Consider the following 6,000-nt stretch of genomic DNA (forward strand, 5'->3'; position numbering starts at 1 on the left):
CCTTGCTGTATTCTACTACTGCTCTTAATCATAACTACTTTCTGTATCTTGTATTTGACTTTACTCTTATAGGTGTCCATATTTATGTTTTTTATAATTGCATATTTGAAATCATTCATCGTACTTATTACATGCTCATACTGGACTTTACTCATATAAGCAGATATCTTTTATATAAGTTAACAGCTCTTTTACTGTATTCTCTATTTTTTGCTCTTATTTGAATTTGATCTTTTGCTGCTGATTACCTTGCTGAGATGCCTTGTGTTCTAGGGGAGAAGGCTGCAGCAATTCCTCAACTGCTGGTCCAAAAGTATGGTCAGGGAAGAAAAGCTGCTTCTAAAGGAGGGAGCCACCTTCCCATGAGGCCGCGATCAAAATTGCATTATGCTCCTGCTCAGCAATGCTGACATCCAGTTCTGTAACATCCGGGGTGATCACCGGAGCAGGTGAGGTCAGCTCCAGGGCCGGTGTTATCGGCTGAGCTGGGGCCAGAGCAAGGGCTTGAGCCTGCTGCCTGGCCAGGGGCTCCCAAAGCTGTGCACGGCTCAGTCGTGCTAGTAGAGGACGTTGTACATGACGTGAAATTTAGCCATGCTAAAGCACCAAGGCACGGAGAGTCTAAGCACAAACCGCATGTAGTCAACACAACCCAGGGTAGCACATAGCATACACCAGGGTGGATACACAGGCTTGAGCAGCTGTGGTAAGCAATCAGGAGAGCAGTACAGGGAAGTGCATGCTGCTGCACCAGAGTCACAGCAGAGCTGTGCACACCGAGCACCAATGATCTATGCGCGCCGAGGCACAGAAATACCATATGCACCGAGGCAGTCAGCGAGGTCTACTCAACTGTAGGGTAGGTTAGAATACAATCCCAATGGAGTACACAAGGCTGACTGGCTATTCAAGCTCAACGGCGGGGCAGAGGAATGGTGTTCTCCCTGAAGGTGTAGGTTGAAAAACAACACACACACACACACACCAATACCATTACTGCACAGGCAGTCACACTCATACAATGGACAACTGAGAAAAGATGGCATGCGACACAAGCAAAGGAGGCCATGAGAAAAAAAAAAAAAAAAGACACTCAAATGGAGCCGCTGATTCCACAAAAGCAGCGAGCCGGCTCTCAGCACAAATGCAAGGGAACAGCAGTCGACTCATAGGAGCTCTTTCAAAACACACTCAGGTTAGTGACACAGATAGCTTACCATGCCGTAGTGAGAGGTAAAAGAGGAAGTGAACTTCACAGAGCCAATACTTATTCTATCCACTGGCTGGACCCAGGACCAGTAGCGTAGTCGAGCTGGAACACGCCAGAACAGTGTTCCGGTACTTTTTTCAATAGGCAGAACCTTGACATAAGAGTTGACTTAAGAATCAACTTAAGAATATTTTCGATGTGTGCATACCGATGAAGCGATCTCTTTTCCAATTGGAAATGGAAATAGTCTTTCTGTACCATGCCATTTAATAGGCATTAGGAACCAAAAAATCAGTGTCTGTCTCCGATAACCGGTGTGTATTTTAAATGGTTGCAGAGTCAAGTCACGCACATCTCCAGATTCCTGCACAACTGTATGATTCAGTCAATCATCCTTGTGATGCAATGAAGAGAACATTAGGAACTTCTATTACAAACTGCAGTACTAAGTTTAATGTATATCTTGTATTATACATTTCTCTGTATTTGAAGTATTATGGACTTGTATTTACTGCATCTTATAAAGCGCTTTGTGATGGTGTTCCACTATGAAAGGTGCTGTATAAAATAAAGATTGATTGATTTACTGATAACAATGTTTTTTAGTAAAAATGCTGATGAAGTAGTCAAACTGTGTTTTTTTTTTTTAAAGCAGCCAAAAACCACACTGACATTTAAGATATTTCAGTTTTTTATTTTTCTTAAAAATATTTCCCAACATAAAACCAATGTCACCTTACAATAATTGTTTTTGAGTTTAAGTGTTTTAAAATAAAATATCGAACAGAACGAAATTTCAATGTACCATTTGTGATTCAGTGATATGAGAGAATTGGTCAGGGGTCTGAATACTTTTGCAAGGCACTGTATATATATTAAAAAGTAATGTTATAAACTATATATTTATTTATCTGTGTGGTTTGTTTTTATTCTCACAATTTATTTACATTATCAGAACCGGTGGGGTTTTTTTTTTGGTTTTGTTTTTTTTTATGATGAGATCAAATGTGGTAGGTCCAGGAAAAAAAAACATGTAATCAGAATGTTGTGTAATATTAAATTGTCCAGAACTGTCAGCGCATACATCCTTTAAAAATAAATGAAAAAACAATTGTAATTGCACAGTTCTGAAATTGGTGATGAATAAAAAATAACAGCATTTGTGTGATTCATAATTGTATTGGATGCAGAGCTCCAGAAAAAACCACAGGGGGCGGACGGGACATACTATACAGGACGTTGTGGTGATTGAAGTGCTGCACTGGTGATGACCTCAATCGAAAGGAATAGAAAAAGAACATGCACAACTGTGACAGGATGGTCGCAGTGCACAGGTGCATGGTGATGTCACAGACCAGGAAGAAGCGAGCCAACACACAGAGACATGGAGTTTTGGTGAAGCTGAGTGCTTGCTTGCACACAGCATTTAATAAATGAACAAAACAAAACACACGACACAGCACTGGTAGCCAAAATAAATAGACAAACAAAATGTACAATCACTAAACGAAACAGACACCTACACACAGGGACGAAAACTAAACTTACTATTTATTTTAATACTCCTTCTCTACACATGTTCCTTTGCCCTGAACACACAACTCTGAGTGAGTGAAAACATGCTGCTTTTATGCAGCTGTACCGAGACTCGATTGCTAATCAATCATTCAACTGGATTTTATTTTTTTTAAACACTTGTGCGCATAACCCATATTATATCCCGTGTACCAACTACAATACATCAACATTAACACACCACACACAACATACAACACAGAAATACACACGGGCGGGGCAACTGCCACAACGACATAAAAAACTAAACCACCAAAAAGTATTTACCTGCAAGATGCTTTCAAAACAAGACAAATTTGGCTGGAAAACTACCAATCTGGCAGCACTGACTAGAGGAGTACCCTATAAAAGTTGTATGCAAGAAGCATGCATTACTTATTAAATGTTACCTCAAGCTCAATGAATAAATCTCAAGGGAAATAAAGTCTCTTGTGTTGTTGGCGTTCCAATACTTTTGGATTTAGGACTACACCACTGCCGATGATGTCACTCCACGGAGGGGCCTATCGACGTCTCTGACATAAAATGCTCAGCGAATACCTACCTAAGACAGGCATATCCCAAAAGTATTGGTTTTGGTGGTCGTCTTCGAATTGAAAGGGAACCCACGCTTCTATAGTGAAAGGCATGAACAGCTAGTTAATTCACTCTATTAGCTTTTTAACCCTCACACAAATCAGAGTCCCACCAAGCTCACAGCATTGCAAGCTCTGATAGCTTTGTTTTTGTGTTTTGTTTTTTTGTGCAAGCTTTATCATTGCTTCACAGAACATAAATAATCCCAGTTGTAATTGATTAAACTGAGATGGCTTGAATGAGTATGTGGTGATAGGCTTCTTGACTGTCCAGAGGGGAGGCAAAAACATACAAGAAAAAGCAATTGCCATGGGAACCACTATAAAACACTTTGTCCCATCCTCATAGAGTGGAGGTGGTGACTCTGTTTTAAGTCTCTTGAGCTGTAATTATCTTGAGCCCCTAAACTACAATGAAGGAAGTGGCTCAAAACAGCACAAACAATATATAAAATGAGGTGGAAGTACATTACAGACTGGGGAAAAGTACATCTTAATTAGTACCAAGTCTGGAAGGTTAGAGGATTGTTATAGCTTATTCTTATGTTTACTTTTTAATTTGTGGGAGGAGCTTGCTACAGCTCTGAAATATCACCGTTATCTTAATAACCAAAAAGCTGTTCAGTTTATAACTAGCAACACAAGTGTACGCAGTAAGACCCAACTACAGAAAACAAACGTATAGTGTTTATAAACCACGTGAAAATCAGATTAATTTCCATGGTTTAAGACATTAATAACAATTTGATTTCCATACCGAAAGGTAAGCAGAGAGATTGTCCCAACTTAAATTCAGAATCTCAGGAAGATAATAAGATAAATAATATATAAGATAAATGATCTCGACATTTCAAACACATTTAAAAGAAGTTGATTAATCATGTTGTGATCTCTACCCTTTGCTATACATCACATAGTGCTCCTCTAATTCTTACTTAACTATATATTATGCAATGGGTTTCTGGGTCATGTTGTTGCTGTTGGTTCACTGAAATCATTTAAGAGGGCTTTGGATGCTGCTCTGGGATCAAATACTGCATCTACTGTATTTGGAACTAGAGGAGCATTGCTGGGTTGAATGGTAACGTTTCTTTTGTTCTAAGGTGTGGGTTTATAAACACTCTACAATGCAATGCTGTAAATTGTTGAGTGGTAGCTCCCTCTAGTGGAGCTCAGAAGTTAGGATGTCATGGTAACAATATGTGTTAGTATTTCATGTAATAATATTATCAAGTGGTCAACGTGTGGAGATAGAAAGAAAAAAAAAAAAACTTAGTATCCTGCACAGAAAGTCCCTAGAGAATACTTTTAGTGTATCGTGATTGTGTACCATCCCTTCTGAAAGTTTATTGTGCTGTACCATGCTAGAAGCACAAGGAAGTTTAGTAATACAGCATAAAGGCACAGTGAAACCTTGGTGTGTCGCAGGGAAGCAAGATGCAGTAAACACGCGATAAAGTATTGTGAAACATCCTAAAGGACTGCAACTAAAGGGTAAACATGGCTGAAAGGATACTTGTACAAATCTAGAGAAGGTGCTGATACTCCAGCGAATATTAGACCTTCAGCAGGCCTGCTACATACTGTAGTATTGCTGTAAATGTTTTAACAATAAAGTTGTAAAGTGTAAGTAGCTTTAAATGACATTTTCTTTACCATTGGTACTGTTCTGTTACCTTTTTATGACATGTGCTATCATACTGAGTGGTCCGTTCTAATATGGTGTTTGTTTGTTTATTTATGTATTCTTTATAGGACTGTATTAAAGAGCTTCAGAAGCGGCTCTTCTGTTCTAGTTCAATGCCAATGACAATGTAGGCTAAATCAGCCGAAGTTGCTCCATATCAGTAAGCTCCAACTCAATCCAGTGCACATCAGTGTGTTACTCCAAGAAACTTTAGTGCAGATCTCTACAAAATACAAGTAATTACAGTGCCTCAGTATTTGGGTAATTGAAATTTGAACAACTCTAAAATGTGCAATAAATACAGTGCAACACGACACTATACTGTATGCGTGTTACAGGCATCATTGCTTGTGCAGTGTATGGGTCTGATAGGGGTAGGACAAGTACACATTTGACAGAGAGGAATAGTTGAGGTAAAATTAGTCAACAAAAAAAAAAACTGAATACATCATGTATGTGATAATGTCTGTTGCACTATTTGTGAAAGTACTGTTCCATAACGATAGATAGATAGATAGATAGATAGATAGATAGATACTTTTTTTTACTTATTGAAAAAACTTTATTTAACAATTAAATAGAATACACACAATCAATATTTATAAAAACAAATATTATGAAATCAATTCAGATCCACCCAAGGTAAGCAAAACAATACATAAAATACTGTGGACACATAACAATTCACATCACAGATACTCCTCCAGATCACCACCGTTAACAGCACACAACACACTGTCTACACACCAGACTTCCTCAAACATTGCTAAATTATGCATTGCCTTATAAAAATTAAAATCCAATCTAACCCGTGTTAATACAAGCATTCTAAAAATAACAAAAGGATCAGTATTTAAAACGTCATTCACTTTGTTTTTCCTGCGCTTTAAAATTGCTAATTTGGCCTGTCCAATAATAAAATTCACTAGCTGGATTGAGTACTTTCTCTTTTT

Source organism: Polyodon spathula, chromosome 13, assembly GCF_017654505.1.
Source record: "Polyodon spathula isolate WHYD16114869_AA chromosome 13, ASM1765450v1, whole genome shotgun sequence".
In the NCBI taxonomy this organism is placed as follows: Eukaryota; Metazoa; Chordata; class Actinopteri; order Acipenseriformes; family Polyodontidae; genus Polyodon; species Polyodon spathula.